We start from the raw sequence: 17,215 nt of genomic DNA, 5'->3' as shown, positions 1-17,215 counted from the left end.
AGCGCCGTGCTCGTCTTATCCCTCCCTCTCTATTATTCCCATTTGCACCAGCATGGAGAAAGCGGTTTGCCCAGCAATCCTTCAATCCTTCTCCCACCCCCAGATTTTCTTTCCTAAAAAGAGGGGAAATTAGATGCCCACCGGCGGCTGATGTTGTGGGAAAGGGTGGATCCAGCTATCTAATTCCGGACCCTTGGTTTATATTTATTTCCTAGTCTTAAAAGGCGGAGGAGGTGTGTGTGAAAGCAGGTTATAAATAAGGCTTCTCTCCCCCCACCTTTTTTTTACACTCTCGGCTTGTTGCCTTTCCATATATAGAGAGGCCGCCCACAGAAGCCTCCGAGGAGGAGGGGGCGGAGAGGAGAAGCATCCAAATTAAACATCAAAGTCTCAAATGAGCCACCGAGGCATCCAAACGCCGGGCCTTTCTCGGTAGCGAGTCGCCCAGGTGTTGTCGACCTACAACTCCCATCATCCTCTGCCAGCCGGACTGGCTGGGGTCGGGCGTGCTGGCAGTTGGAGACCGAGGACACCTGGGGGGGGGCTCGTGGCGGGCTGGAAGAGGGGGGAAATTCATGTGAAGAAAATCTTTCAGAGAAGGATCCTATCGTTCTCTTTCATATGCAACCGTCTTCTCTTTCAGAGAGCAGAACATGAGCTAACGGTTAGTAAAGGAACCACCCCAAACATCTGTAAAAGGAGCAACAGTAAATGCTAAGGAAACCTTTCAGAAGAGGCTCACGCTCCTCTGAGGAGACGTTATTTTCACAAGAATAGGATTGTGTCCTCACTCGAACTAGGAGGCAACCTGGTTCCCCTTCAAAGATACAATCAAGACTTTTTTCCTAACGCACCTGAGAGCTGACAGCCAATGCTATATTCATGAAGTGCATTTATTTGTTCATCTGTCTTTGAGTATTTATTTATCAGTATTGTGCTATTTTAGATCTGATTAAATCACAGAGATGGGAAGGGATAAGGAAGACAGAGAGGGAGCACCTTCAAAAGAACAGCAGGGATACCAAATTTCCCCGCTTCCTTTCCCCCCTGGGTCTCTGAGGCAGGCAGAAATTTACTAAAATCCCATAGGGGTGTACCACTTGGAACTGAGTATCGTTAGGATCCATGGAGCTTACACCCTGGTAAATGGGCTTAAACTAGGAGCCCAGCCAGCTGAAACTGCCCTCCCCTTTCATCTTTATCTTTGTGCATCTATGTCTACTAATTGCATCTTTACCTGTGGAAGGTCCTTCTAGAGCTGACGTTCCCTTGGATGGTGCTGAACAGACAACATTACTTGCTGTGATTCCATTGGAAGAGTTCTCCGTTTGAAGTTGTAATTCACACCTCTGGAGAGTATGAGATTGGAGGAGGCTTCAATTTATCATTGTAAGGAATCCAGGCTATACTTCTCTCCATATGGCTGTAGGACACTTGTGACACATAGCAAGCAAAGCAATGCTGCTTATTTATTTTTATTTATTTATTGAGACATTTTATACTGCCTGACCTAGTGACATGCACTACTCCGGGTGGTTAAACAGTAAATATAAAATATGCCCCCCCAAACCAAAATAACCCCATAATATGCAACAGTCATAAACGAAAATGAAAAATTAAGACCTGAACAAATAATCCAAAACTAGATGATGGTATAAGGTGAATCCATGCAGCTACCTCAGGGGAAGGATGTCTTTACATGCTCTTTAAGGAAGCATTTGGCCTTCACATCTTCTGGAAGGGAGGAACCCTGACGAATCTCAAGCAGGAAGCCATCCCACAAAAAGGGGGCCACAACCAAGAAGGTTCAGCTCCCGGTGGAGACATCTCTCAGCATGACCACCTGTAAGCAAGAGGCCTGGCAGGACCAGATGGAATGAGAAGTTCTTCAGGGCAGACACTTGGACAAGTAACAAGGACCCAAACTGGTAAGGACTTTGTACGTTAGTATAAAAACCTTGAATCTGACCCAGAAAGATGGCTAAAGGTGCCACTGGAATAATGCTGCATATTCACTAATAACCTTTGGTCTTTAAATTGATGTACAGTGTCTACAGATGATAAACATTCTGGAATAATATATCATATGTACTACATTTTGGGGTGTCTGAAGTACTTTGTATATATTTATGAGAGTCTGTGGAAGGGGAAAGGGAGAATCCCCTGGAAACCTAAATTTATTCATTATTTTTAATGTACACAGACTGTTGTAGCAGCACAAGCCACACATGCACATTATGCTTTCACACCATTGCATAACTTCTCCCCCAGCCCAAAACAGCCTACTGATGCTATTGCATATATTACCTCATTACTTCTCTAAAGCTTATCATTTGAAATTGAGAAGATGAGATAGAAACAGACTACAGATGTATGCTGCATTCATGTTTACTCAGAAGTCTGCTCATGTTCTGTGGAACATAATGTTAGCGGAAAAGCAGATAGATTGCACCATAAAATCAAAGCTTGAGAAAAATGTTTTAGATTACCACTCGGAGAAGGCTCAATGATGCCTGGGGCATTGTGGGAACTGTAATCTCTAGCTTTGCTTAAAACTATTTACTGAGTTTCTGGGAGAACTAACTTCCACTGTGCCATGCTATCTTGTGATTACCTAAGTTACACACAGTGCATATCAACTCAGAAGTAAACCCTGAAGAGTTTAGTAGAATTTATTTCCAGGTAGCTCCTTTCAGCTCTGTATATCCTTGTCAGACAGTGGCAGTGGGGAAACTGCTTTGAGTGTAATGTTAAACTGTTGAAATAGGAACGGCAGTTACATTTGTTCTTTGCTATCCAGAGAAATGATAAAAGCCAGTGTGGAATAATGGGCAGAGTCTTGGACTAGGGCTCTGGATATCTTTGTTCAAATCCCTGCTCATCTGTGGAAACATTCTGAAGGATGGCAATGGTAAATAATTCCTCAAACATCTCAAATATCTCAAAAACCCTGTTAGGATCACCATATGTTGGAAGTGACTTGATAGTAGATAACCTAGAGAAAAACTAGGGTAAAGTGGATTTGTTTTTAAGGTGGCTGGTAGATATAATGAGGAATCTCATGAATGCTCCATCCTCTATGTGTGTGACTATATTTTCAATTGTATGGGAAATCTTTGAATGTGAGCTGAAGCCAGGAGGCAGAGAATGGTACTCCTGTCATGCTTTAGTACCTTGATAAAACTCACACCAAAACTACCATAACCTTAGTGGGTGCAAAACTGATAGCTTCTCTGGACAATTAGTGCATTTGCTAGGCACTTACTGTTCCAGTTATAGGGTCATTAGGAACCCACCAGATGGACACTATATGGAGAGGCAAAGAGGGAATCTACTTTTTAATTCATTGTTCCTGGAGCTTCTTGGTGCAGATGAAGTGAGGAGCAACTAGAACTCTGCTTCTTTTATGAGAGATGACTGGAGAGAAAGACTGGAGTCGGTGCTGCATGTGTTGGTGTCCTTATCAAAAGTGTTGGGCTACAACTCCCATAGTCCGCAGTCTTCATACCATAGACTTCCTAATTAGGGATGAGATGAGTTATCCGACAATAGTTCTAGAGAGCACCAAGTTGAGAAATTAAATAAGTTGAACAAAGAGTTCAAGGAATTACTCTGGGTGACTATCTGGTAATCTTTGTCCTGGGATAGAAGGGAAATCACCCATTTTACCTTCAGAATTAAATGAGACAGCATTCCTGACCAAGCAAGATTTACAACCCTGATAAACATATACAGTATTGACAGCAATATGCTATTTGCACGGCTAGGCTGATGAAAGGCTCATTTCTAGCACCAGAGTTTTGTGGACCATTGATAAAATACTGTATAGGACTGATTGGAAGACCCAGTTTCAGTTCTATCTAAGATTAAATTTTAGGAAACTAGCCAGATCACCATCAGGGAATGTGTAAATCTGTTGAAGAGTCAAAGGCATGTTTACATATGACAGATGCCAGTCAATAGCTATATTTCTGTCTTATTAAAAGAAAGGAAAATCTCACTGTATCTGATCTGTCTTCAGATTATGTTTAGTCAATCAAAGTTTGAACTGAAGGACTGCTAATAGCAGTGCTCGGTGACAAATTTACCTCTTTTTCATTCCAGAATAAGTGTTTTTCTCAATAGCAGTGAGAGTCCCTGGATACAAGAGTTGCCATCTCTGGTGTGAAAGTTCACAGTTCCACAGCAAAACAGAGACCTGTGAATTACATAAGGGAGCCAAACTCAAGGTGATCCAAGGGAATGTTGGTGGTTAGTTCACACATGCACATGTACATGGAGTCACTTCTCAACATTTGATTTCCTATACATTTGACAGGAATGGGATTTTTTTCAGAATTAATGAATTCCCTGTCCCATAATTTGGCGAGAACCCTTCTGGCCAAATTATGGCACTGGGAGCTCTCAAATCAGCAGGAGGTTGAGCAGCCTTTGTGCCTCCATGGTGTTCCCACATTGCTTCTTCAAGCCAGTAAAATAAGGTCCTGCTGCACCCTGGGAGTTGCAGGGGTTCATTGTGACTCACATAGTTGTATGGAGGCAGAACTCATTCCCCCAGGCACCTTTTGCTAAGTTGCACCCAATCCTCATGGCTCCCGCATGCAGGAACAGCATGTTATCTACACTTAACCCTTTTTAAAATCAGGCTTACATCATAAGTAAGTTGGAATTGGTCTTTTTTTCCCATGTGAGAAATAGTTGACAGTTGTATTACTCTTCGTTCAATATATGTAAGTCCATCCCATAATGAATTGGCAGCTGAGTGTATGAATTAACTCAGTAGTTGTTCATTCTCTAAAAAGAATTATGTCTGAAGTGATGGGAAGAGAAAAGAAAGATCTCTGGTAGTGATGGGCCATTCACACATGCATATTATCACTCACTGCTTCAATAATAAAAAATGTGTAAGCATGTCTGGACTAGTCTTTAATAACTGTTGTCTCTTTTAACCCAGGTAATATGTGATCATGATCTTGGTTATCTTAAGGCTGCTCTGCATGAAGCACCCACTTTGAACCTTATGTATGTAAAATACACATGTCTGAGTATCATCTCTGAAGGATGCTTACAAATAGACCATGCCTTTATCCCTCAAATTCATGCAAGCAAGGCTTCTTCTAGACGCCACTCACGTTTACTTGCATGCGAGGGGGGGGGGAGCATTGTACTTAGACGTGTCTTTCCTAATGCACTTGATATACATATATCAAATGAGCCAGGGCAACAACATGGTTAGGGTGTGATGCAAAATGTATTTTATATTTGAGAATCAATTCCCAAGAGCCAAACATTTCATATAATAATGCTATGGACACTCTCACCATGAAGTGCAGTGGTGGTCATGAGCTTAGATAGCTTTAAAAATGCATTAGCCAGATTTATGAAGGAGAGCTCTGTCAAGAGTTATTTAGCACAGGATGATAGATTTTTCATTGCCAAAAGGATAAAAGATAATGCAGATTTGCATGCAATTTGCAAGTGCTAATTTATAAGCAGAAGTACAATTCATCTCACCACAGTGAAGAAAACTATGATCAGATGACCTTCCTGCTTAGTTTAGGTAAACTGACAGGTGCTAGCAATCTTAAAGCCTTTGCTCCCCCCTCTAGTAAGTCTTTATTTTTAAGGTGGACTTGGAATAGACAGATTTTCAAAGACAAGACAGCTTCTAAGAGGGCATTGTCCTTTGTAAAGCAGGACTTGCATCCATTATTCTAAGGATTGTGTAATCAAGAAGGTCTCCTTGAAAAACAAGAGGTTAAAGGAAATACAGTGCCATCATATCACCCTGTGCATACCAATCTTGTCTCATTTTGAAAGCTAAGAAATATCAAGCTTGGTTATAACTTGGATGGGAGACTGCCAGTTTGCAAACACCAGGGATCTCCAAGTAGACCAATCTTGCCTGAAACACAGAAGAGCTGCTAATGGCAGAGTTGACAATGCCAAGGTTGATGGATCAATGATCTGACACAGTGTAAGTCAGCTTCTTAAGTTCTCACGTTCCTAACATCCTGAGAATTTGCTACCCTTTAGTGATGTCCACCCCCTTCATGGATTGCTGCCTTGTTGTGGCAAAGGGGCTTGAGTAACTCAGAGACATTATGGGCTAGGACACCCAAGACCGACAGGTCATAGTGGAGAGTTCCGACTAAACACAACCCACCTAGAGTAGGAATTGGCAAGCCACTCCAGTATCTTTGCCAAGAAAACCCCATGAACAGAAACAAAAGGCTAAAAGATATGACGCTGGAAGATGGGCCCCTCAGGTCGGAAGGCGTCCAACATGCTACTGAGGAAGAGCGGAGGACAAGTACAAGTAGCTCCAGAGGTAATGAAGTGGTTGGGCCAAAGCCGAAAGGACACTCAGCTGTGGACGTCCCTGGAAGTGAAAGGAAAGTACAATGCTCCAAAGAAAAATACTGCATAGGAACCTGGAATGTAAGATCTATGAACTTTGGTAAGCTGGATGTGGTCAAACGGGAGATGGCAAGAATAAACATTGACATCCTGGGCGTCAGTGAAGTAAAATGGACAGGAATGGGTGGATTCAATTCAGATGATTATCATATCTACTACTATGGGCAAGTATCCCGTAGAAGGAATGGAGTAGCCCTCATAGTCAACAAAAGAGTGGGAAAAGCTGTAATAGAATACAGTCTCAAAAATGATAGAATGATTTCAATACGAATCCAAGGCAGACCTTTCAACATCACAAGAATCCAAGTTTATGCACCAACCACCAAGAGATAAAAGGAACAACAGGAGTTCAAAACGAAGCAAGGCAAAGGCTAATAGAGCTTTGTCAAGAGAACAAGCTGGTCATCACAAACACTCTTTTCCAACAACACAAGAGGTGACTCTACACATGGACATCACCAGATGGACAATACCGAAATCAGAGTGATTATATTCTCTGCAGCCAAAGATGGAGAAGCTCTATACAGTCAGCGAAAACAAGACCTGGAGCTGATTGTGGCTCTGATCATCAGCTTCTTATAGCAAAACTCAAGCTTAAACTGGAGAAAGTAGAAAAAACCACTGGGCTACTCAGGTATAATCTAAACCAAATCCCTTATGAATACACAGTGGAAGTGAAGAACAGATTTAAGGAACTAGATTTGGTGGACAGAGTGCCCGAAGAACTTTGGATAGAGGCCCATAACATTGTACAAGAGGCAGCAACGAAAACCATCCCAAAGAAAAGGAAAGGCAAGAAAGCAAAGTGGGTGTCCAACGAGGCCTTAAAAAAAGAAGCAGAAAAGAGAAGGGAAAGAAAATGCAAGGGAGATAGGGAAAGTTACAGAAAATTGAATGCAGACTTCCAAAGAATAGCAAGGAGAGACAAGAGGGCCTTCTTAAATGAACAATGCGAAGAAGTAGAGGAAAATAAGAAGTTCAGGAGAATTGGAGATATTAAAGGAACATTTTGTGCAAAGATGGACATGATAAAGGACAAAAATGGGAGGGACCTAATAGAAGCAAAAGACATCAAGAAGAAGTGGCAGGAATACACAGAGGAATTCTACCGGAAAGATTTGGATACCCAGGACAACCCAGACAATGTAGTTGCTGACCTTGAGCCAGACATCCTGGAGAGTGAAGTCAAGTGGGCCTTAGAAACCTGGGCTAACAACAAGGCCAGTGGAGGTGATGGCATTCCAGTTGAACTATTTAAAATCTTAAAAGATGACGCTGTTAAGGTGCTAAATTCAATATGCTAGCAAGTTTGGAAAAGTCAACAGTGGCCAGAGGACTGGAAAAGATCAGTCTACATCCCAATCTCAAAGAATGGAAGTGCCAAAGAATGTTCCAACTACCGTACAATTACACTCATTTCACACGCTAACAAGATTATCTCAAAATCCCCCAAGGTAGGCTTCAGCAGTATGTGGACCAAGAACTCCCAGAAGTACAAGCGGCTAAACAACTAAACAACAACAACAGTGATGTCCACAATGCATTCTGTTTCAGAGCTGCTTCTTTTTAGCCATGATTATTAATGGCTACATTAAGGCAAGATGCCAAGTGAGGCCAAGGAATTACTTTTGCAGTTTTTTGCAGCTTTGGTCTTGGCGGCCCCAACAATCAGCAAATTTTCCTGGCTGCAGATGGCCAGTATTCTAATACAGTGGTGCCTTGCATAGCGAGGTTAATCCATTCCAGATTAACCCTCGCTATGTGAAAACATCGCTAAACGGAATGTAAAAACCCATTGGAACGCATTAAACGATGATTAATGCGTTCCAATGGGCCCTGCCATAGCGGCAGCCATTTTCGCGCCCTCGGTAAGCGAGGGGAGGGCGCGATAACGGGGCTTCCGGTGGCCATTTTGTAATCGCCGAACAGCTGATCCGCAGGCATTGCAAACGCTTACCGATCGTCGCTATGCGAGTTTTTGCCATAGGGACCGACGCTATGCGGATTCATTGTTATACGGTGCGCTCGGTATAATCATGCCAACTGCCAGTGCCAGTAGGGCTGGGGGAGAAGAGTTTTTGGTTCTTACTGCAGTGCAAATAAAGTATAGTTAGTTTTGCATTCTTATATGGCTCTCAGATATCTTATAGGATTTGCACATGTTAGATTTTATAATGGAAATGACAAATTAACAAATGCAGACAGGAACTGATTTATTAACAAAAGTGTACCCCCAAACACATTTATTCATGAAAATAATGTTAAGAATGTTTCATATTTGGAAAAGTGTTCACAAAAATATGTACAATCGGCAAAATGGCATTCCAAAAAAGCTTATGCAAAGAAATGTGCTGAAAAACTTCTGCAGATTTGAATGTGATTTTTAAAACATCCAGATTTGGGGATAAGCTGAATGTAAGATGGGGGAACTCTCAACATTCTGAGTGACTCAAATGTAAGTTTGAAGGAAGTATAAAAGTGAGGGAACTGGAAATAAATTTCTCCATGAGAGCAAAGATGCGAGGAAGACCACCACCTGGGCCCAAATCAAAGTCTTTTGTAAAGCTATGGCAAGCCCCCCTCCCTCCAAAAAGACTAATCATCTCAATGCAAACGTGTTCACTTTGCTAAGATTCCCAAATAAACTTTGGGAAACTGTCGCCGGACAACTTGGCAATGTGCTGCTTTCATATCAGTGGGTTTGGCAGGTTTTTTTGTCTCCATTCTGTGTGCCAGTCGCATTCAAGCTGCAGCCTGACGTCCCTTGAGACTCTGCAGGAGCTGTCTCCTTCCCTCTGAAATCTGGATGAACTCCTATTTAATGACACAATGCTTTCTTGCTGAATAATCCTTGGCAACCTTCGCCACCTTTTAACGAGCTAACTATTGAGCAATGCAGGGGAAGGAAGGAAAGCAGGAGGACAAAGCTTCCCATTTAGGCTTGGCAACTCAAATTAGATTGCCAGCTGAAAGGTGGGTGATGGAGTGAAAATTATTGTTTTTCAAAGAAGGATGACTTGTTGTTCAATGAAAATCTCTCTCAGGGCAATAAAGGAAATAATGGATGCATGGGGGGAGGGCAAGAGGGCAGAGAGAAGATGGGTGCAGTCAATGTCACCATTCCAAACTTTTGTGTACCAAAAGCAATATTCAACTACTGTATAGGCAGTATCGGCACAGAGTTTTTGTCCTTTTTAAAGGATTATATTTGCACCAGGAAATGTATTTTTGCTTTGGATCCCTTTCTGACCACTGAGATCATTGTGCCTAGTCTTGGGAGGCCATAGCTCTACCCCAACCAACTTAAAAGTAACGTGGTACTTTCTGAAAACTCTGGGAACAATAGCTCTGTAAAGGAGGCAAAGAACCCCTTATATTGTACAGTGTTTTCTGAACTAATAATAATATAAAAGTTATGTGCCGTCAAGTCAATTCTGATATATAGTGACCCTTTGCAGGGTTGTGGTGGCGCTGCGGGCAAAACCGCAGAAGCCTGTGCTGCAGGGTCAGAAGACCAGCAGTCGTAAGATAGAATCCATGTGACGGAGTGAGCTCCCGTTGGTTGTCCCAGCTCCCGCCAACCTAGCGGTTCGAAAGCATGCAAATGCAAGTAGATAAATAGGGACCACCTCGGTGGGAAGGTAACAGCGTTCCGTGTCTAAGTCGCACTGGCCATGTGACCACGGAAGATTGTCTTCGGACAAAACGCTGGCTCTATGGCTTGGAAACGGGGATGAGCACCGCCCCCTAGAGTCGAACAGGACTGGACAAAAATTGTCAAGGGGAACCTTTACCTTTACCTTTGCAGGGTTTCCCAGGTAGAGAATACTCAGAAGTGGTTTACCATTCCCTTTTTCTGAAGGCATCCTGGGACTGTGCAACTTTTCCAGTGTCACACAGGCTGGTTCTGCTTATAGGAGGCACAGTGGGGCATCAAACTCCCAAACAGATCCCTAAACCCATAATTTATCCAGCTAGTCCCTGGAAACCTAAGCAAATGCCAATTATTAGTATCCTTGGTGGGTAGGCATAACCATAGGAATAATGAACATGTGTAGAACAAGAGACATAAGGGTGAGCACATTGCCTATTCATCTCCCTCATAGCCTTTGTTGCCCCACAAAGATCATGAACAAATTGAGTTGGGGGAAGTTGCATTTTTTAAATTGCAATTCCGAACATTCCCCCAGTAGGCATGACGGGCAGGTTCTGGGATTTGTAGTCCCAACAAAGGAACCTTTCCAAGGTTACTTCAAGGAAGTACTGTACCTTCCAAGGAAGGTACCTTGGTATCTTCAAGGAAAACTGCTTTGCATGCACTGCAAAATACGAAATGGCCATAAATATAGTCTTGCTAGAAAGAGTTCTATGCGAAATAAGCTTTCATGTGGATTGTAGTCCACAATAGCTCCTGACCTCCAAGACTTGTCTGTCTTCAAGGAGTTGCTCTCTGCTTCTTTTGTTGCAACAAACTAACACAGCTACTCCTTAGAAATGTTTGTGAAACTATGTAGTTTCACTGCCTATTTTGACTATGGGGTATTATTGCAGACTGCTCTGAAACCTCATTTTAGTCATAAAAATGGTATATAAATGGAGCATACATAAAATGTAACTCTCCAAAACAGTGAAATGTTATACTCCTTAACATTTGTGCATCTCATTTAAGCATGGATGCATTGGTGTCAATGTCTTGCTCAGGGGGAATACATTTCCTGGAACAAATAACACAACTGAATGTTTCAAAATTCATCAGGTTTTGCCTTTCAGTGCACCTTCTGTTGCTGTACACATTTGCAGGTTTATTGATGCCACGTTCAGCATCCCCCCCCCTCCTCCATCCAGTACCCTTAGAGGTTATCACTGATGTCTTTGTCTGTTGCACTATGAAATCTCCTTTATCTTGGACAATTGAAATTGAGTAGCTCTTGTCAGGGATGGTATAACAAAAAGGAGGTTAAAGCTGCCAGGCAGCAAATCATCTAGGGATAATTAGCCCAGACACAAACAATTATCTTTGCAGGCTTCTTACATTGGATGACCCAGGCTGCCTTGAAATCCCAGGATTTGAAGAGGAATTGCATTGCATGTTTGTGGACTGCTGGGCCTCCCTCTACAGTTTTATTGCAATTGATCCCAGTCTATCATCAGTGACTGTGTTTGGATTAAGCCTAAGGAAGGAAGCAAACTGAAGGCCACTTGGCAGACCACCTCTATGGAACCGGGCCACTTCCTGCAGCAGCTCTCCAGAGGCTCCGGACTGGCTGCCATTCAGGTTGAAGAGAGGCTTGCAGCACTGTCAATTATCAGCCCTCACATGGCAGATGCAGCCCGTGGTGTCAGTTGCAGCAGCATTTGCCTTTGTGTCAGGGACATGTCCAGTGTTTCCTGCAGCTAATTACCACTGCTGCCTGAAAAAACCCCAACTTTCATCGGAAAGTCGTTTAGTCGGGTCCGACTCTTCGTGACCCCATAGACCAGAGCACGTCAGGCCCTCCTATCTTCCACTGCCTCCCGGAGTTGTGTCAAATTCATGTTGGTTGCTTCGCAGACACTGTCCAGCCATCTCATCCTCGGTCGTCCCCTTCTCCTCTTGCCGTCACACTTTCCTAACATCAAGGTTTTTTCCAAGGAGTCTTTTCTTCTCATGAGATGGCCAAAGTACTGGAGCCTCACCAGAAAGAGTCCCACACAAATTTCCATCCGGTAAACAGGGAACAGTCTGAACAGGAAGCGAGTGGTGGTGCCACCAGGACAAAACAGGGAGTGGCCTGAAAAGCCTTTCGGAGAGCTGTAAGGAGGCCACAGAAAAATAATCAAAAGGGAGGAGATGAAAGATAGGGAAAGAATACTGCAGCCAATATTTCTCATGGTGGGTTCCTTCAAACTGCAGATCAGAAAGCAATTTTTCTCTCTCTCTAGATGGAACTCAGTGCTACAGTGCATTCCCCCCCCCCCGCTTCCAGCAGTTTTACAGTATACAGGATATTCACAGCATGACATTAGAAAGCCTGTCGAGGGAGCCAAGGGCAGCTTACAGCTGGCGTTCTTCAAACATAATGCAGCATCAGTGCGTTGCTGCTTTAGCAACTAATTGCAGCAGCTAAGTCTAGCTGTCTGATATCAGCATCATTATATTGGCAACTTCCTCTGTGAGATTAGATGATAATGCTGGTGGCATTTTGGACTCCAACAATGGCTCTTCGGAAAATGGAGCGCGGGGAGGGGCAGGAGGAGGATCAATGTTTGCATAAGGTGAAAGGCAGCAGGAACCAGACCACTGCTCCTGCAAAACACAAGACAGCAGGGGACAGTGACATAACCATGTAGATGGCAGAGAGAGCATGTCAGAGTGAGAGCGAAGAAGGGAAGGAACCATGTTTGAACTGTTTTTTGTGGTTGCTGCTTTGCTGAATCAATGCACATCCTCCAGTGGTCTGGCACCTAAGGAGGAAAGCAAACTTCTTTTAAAATGATTACAGTGCTTCTAGATTAACAAGAAAATTGATGATTGCATGAGAAATTTGTACTATTTTTCTTTCTTTTTCCTCCCACAGGGCATGAAATTTATCTCATCATAACAGTGCTGGCTCTACCATTAGGTAGAGTAATGTATGGGGTTTTGATGGTATTGTTTCTTTTCTTGTGTATTTTTTTAATTTTTTCTCAAGTATACTATAAGCTGCCTTGGGTCCCAGTTTGAGAGAAAAGCACAATGCATATCAAATAAATACACTCAGCATCATTGAATGACTGTAGTCCCTGTACTATGAGAGAAACGTTCTTTTTTAAAAAAAAAAATTATCCACACCATATATACATCTCTTCTGAGCCCTCCTTTGCTTAAGTTTTTCTAAGCTAAAAATCCATTTAGCCTACCTACAGGAAACCCTTTGATCAATTAGGTTACTCTTCTCCAGTATGACTGGTGGTGATCAAGAAGCAAAACAATAGTTGATACAGTCCTAATTGCAATGGTAGATTGAAGTTTTTCACACCAAGGATACAAGTCTCTGCATAGTTACTTGAAAATACTTCCTATTGAGTAAAGTCAATTTGGAGTAAAACTTCACATGATGAGGTTACAGGCCGCTTGAAATCCTGGTCCTTCAAGCTTTGCAGGTGATTGATGCTGCATATAGGGACATCTCTGCTCAAGTGATGGGCTGTTTTAATCAGGATCTACTGCACTGTTGGCAATGCATGCTGTAAGTTTGTCTTTAAGAGCAGCCTCTTTGAAAGCAGCTGCTTAATGACCCTGAACACTGGCTTGTTAACACTAGAATAGATGAAGAGCTTGTTATTCATACAGAGAAGAGGAAGGGAGGGTGTGTGTGTGTGGAATCCTAAATACCAGAGCGGTATCTCTGGACTTAGTTACGTACCTGAACCTGCAGAAATCGCTAAACCAAGCAGTGGGGCTGAGGAAGCTAATTTGAGTTGAGAAGGGAGAGAAGAGGGACCTAATGGAATAAGGAGAACACAGGAAGCAGGTCATACAAACAGCACCACACATGCCTCAGCAAGGGTCTCCTTCCAGGAGAACAGCAGCCAGGCCCCCATCATCCCATCTGCCCCATAAATTCTCTTAAGATGGCCCTTGCATAAGAGGCCATTTTAGTGTTTAGCTCTACTTGTAAAAGCTAGTTCCACCCAAGCTTCTTGTTCTTGACCCAGTGCTAGCTGGGAGCTTTTTCTCTGAACAGGAAACTAGGTATGTCTGGGCCTCAACATCTTCCAAGCCATTTTCCCAAGCAAGCTATATTCGGGTGTCAGCTGATGAGGTAGAACTTCCAGAATGGAGAACTGTGGGATTTGTAGTCCAAAATAATCTGTAACCACCACCTATAATACCTAAAATGTATCTTTCTGCCTGTATGACTTTCTGCAGTGGCGGAGGCAGAGGGGATGGGAGGCAGAGGGCAGCAGGGGTGGGTTTGGAAGCCTGGGAAGCCGAAAGCCACCCCGATCTCCATGCCGGGTGTCCTAAAACTGATTTGTTGCTTCAGTTTAATTTCAGAAGCAGCAAGTAGTGGTTTCCAGTACCTCACATTTCAACAACTTGAGAGAAAGGGGAGAGGAAGGTCTTTTTTTCTCTCTAACACACACACACACACACACACACACACACACACACACACACACACACGAGAGAGAGAGAGAGAGAGTAAGTATGCATTTTTCCTCAATATAAAGTTAAATAAATAAATAAATAAATAAATAAATAAATAAATAAATAAATAAATAAATAAATAGCTTAATTAGTTCTGTAAATGGTAGTGATGATTAAATTCATATCAATGGAAAGCTCATTTTAAAAGTCATCTATCATATCACTGTTCATGATGGCTTGATGCAAATGGCAGCTTGGTTGATATTTGGCCGATAAAAAGGTCAGGTTTAACAAAGTAATATCTCAGATTGCCTTTGGAACAGCTCACAAAAAGATGGAATATAAAATGGAAATTGGCCTGAAACCTAGGTAGCTAGACAAAGTGTAGCAGTTTCCAGTTTACCAAATCCTTGTTCTGAACTGGCACTGTTAAGCACCATCTCCTGCCAGGCTGAAAAACATGGTGAAATGTTTTGTCCATTTTCTTCTCACTTGGGTGATGCACTTAGACAGGGGCTAGAGATAAGGTCACAGATCCATCTCATCCCTAACTACCAGCTCTAACTGAGAATGGTCTCTCTTTTTTAATCTTTTTATATGCTTCAGGGGGTTCTTATTATCACTTACAGGTTGAAATCCTGTTGCTTAATGTAGTAGGGTAGATTTCATGTATCAATGGGGTTTTGGTGAATTAACTCTTATGTAAAGTCCATTGATTCAAATGGGCCTGCTCTGGTCATAACTTACTATGCTAAAGCAAGTCATAACAAGTAGGCCTGTTTGAATGAATAAGCACTCTATTGAATAAGCACTCTAGCACTGCTTGCTACACTAAGTAATAAGATTTCAGCAGCAGTGACCTTTTAATTATATAATAGATGAGAAAGTGAATGATCATAGAATCATAGACCAATTGAGTGGGAAGGAGCCTATAAGGCCATCAGGTCCAGCCCCCTGCTCAATGCAGATATCCAAATCAAACAGATCTGACAGGTGGTTGTCCAATTTTCTCTTGGAATGCCTCCAGCACTGATGTTCTGGAATTATTGTTGGTGTGGTTAAATGAATTATTAACCTCGCGAACTGTTTGCATAAGGAAACCCGTATAGCAATATCAGTTGAAAACTGCTTCTTTTAAGGGCAAGAAGAACAATGGCACATGGTAGTAACCACAAGGAAAATAGACGGGACACGGGAGATATGGCGGATGGAAACTGATGAGAGAAATTGACCATGGGCTGGCAGATGATTGGTAAGCAGGTGAGTAGATACTCGTTAGAGGAAATCGACACAGTGCTGGAAGATAAATATAAGAATTTTTACAAGGACATTTGCAGAAAGATGGGGAAATGTGGGAGACAGAAAAAAATTGATACCTGATTTTCAGCATTAAGGAAGAAAATGAAGCAAGTAAGAGCAAAAGAATTGACAGCAATCCTGTGCTCTTCGGGAGAGTTGGTTGAGGAAGGAAAGAGGCTCAAAGAGACCTTTAGAGGAACTATTCTCTGTAAGGCTTCCAAGAAGAAGGTAAAATCAGGAAAGGAACTTGACCTTTTACAACTTCTTGCAACTCATGACTGTTGCCATGTTTCCAATTTCCTCCTTCTCTTAATGTAAACAAGTTGCCTGCACTCTCTTTGCTAATGTCAGTGTAATGCTGAATGCACACTTAGTATCAAACCTTCAACACAGCCATATCACATTCTAGTCATTAATTTCAAAAGGGGACAAGCGGAATGTTAACTTGCTGCTGCTGTTTCTTATGCAGATGATGAAAAAATAAATTGGATTTGCATTTTTGTGAACTAACCTAATTCCACGTTTATGAATCTATCCACAAACTGAAACTCAGATATTCTTCAAAAGTCACACTTCTATGACATTTCCCAAGGAACTTCTGCACTGAAAAGCATGTAGAGAAATGTGTGCATTACGGGAATGTGCACACAAAAATACAGATCTTAATGAACATCATATTGCAAATGCATTATATGAATAAAATTGCTTGCACAGATGTATATATTAAGAAAAGATGCATGTATTGGGTGAAATGTGCCCAAAGAACTTTCATGTGAATGTTTATAGAAAATGTAGTGATTTTGAGAAAAGGAATTTAAGAAATGCAGAAAAATAAAAATTAACTGACTTCATTCATCCTTAGTCTTTTGCTGCTCTGCTAGCTCTAATATACGAGGACATCACTCCTATAAATGGGATTATTTGAGGGTGGCAGCTGACCTCCCACTACTGTCTCTCCAACTAAGCCCAGCCTGCACGGCTAATTTCCAGGCAGCAGTTTAGGGGGCAAACAGAGGAGGCCATCCAGTGCAAAATGCCACAGATTGATATGTATAACCAAACCAAAACAAAAAAAACAAGGTCTTCTGTTTACTTTATGATTAACAGATTTATTTCAAGTTTGAGCCTTTATCCTTGGAATATGCACTTTGAAAATTGCTACGGATAGATGAGTTCCACAGAGAAGCAATATGATCTGATCAAAAATGTACCCACGCTAAATCCTACTGAGAGAGGTTTCTATGCGTAGCTGAAACAAAAGCTCAGAGACCGCACTTCTGCTCACTTCTTTGCTAGTTGAAGTAATCATTATTCTTTAAAGTGCTTTGGGATATACTCAGGGCACGAAAAAAATAATGGAAAAGCCAAATTCTTTTGCTGAGG

General features: G+C 42.2%; 1 long non-coding RNA gene across 2 annotated transcripts; it reads left to right on the top strand.

Annotated features, from left to right (window-relative positions):
- Positions 1 to 16,687, top strand: LOC110077081 (uncharacterized). Of its 2 annotated transcripts, XR_013545177.1 has the most exons (4): positions 1 to 1,928; positions 12,978 to 13,048; positions 15,673 to 15,793; positions 16,302 to 16,687. It is a non-coding gene; the product is annotated as an uncharacterized LOC110077081 (long non-coding RNA). The 2 variants fall into 2 exon arrangements; XR_012086736.2 differs by lacking the exon at positions 12,978 to 13,048 and having other exon boundaries at positions 12 to 1,928.
- The last annotated feature ends 528 nt before the right edge of the window (positions 16,688 to 17,215 follow it).

This window comes from Pogona vitticeps, chromosome 4, assembly GCF_051106095.1.
Source record: "Pogona vitticeps strain Pit_001003342236 chromosome 4, PviZW2.1, whole genome shotgun sequence".
In the NCBI taxonomy this organism is placed as follows: domain Eukaryota; kingdom Metazoa; phylum Chordata; class Lepidosauria; order Squamata; family Agamidae; genus Pogona; species Pogona vitticeps.
Note: the sequence above shows the minus strand (reverse complement) of the source record. Positions and strands in the feature narration are given on the sequence as shown.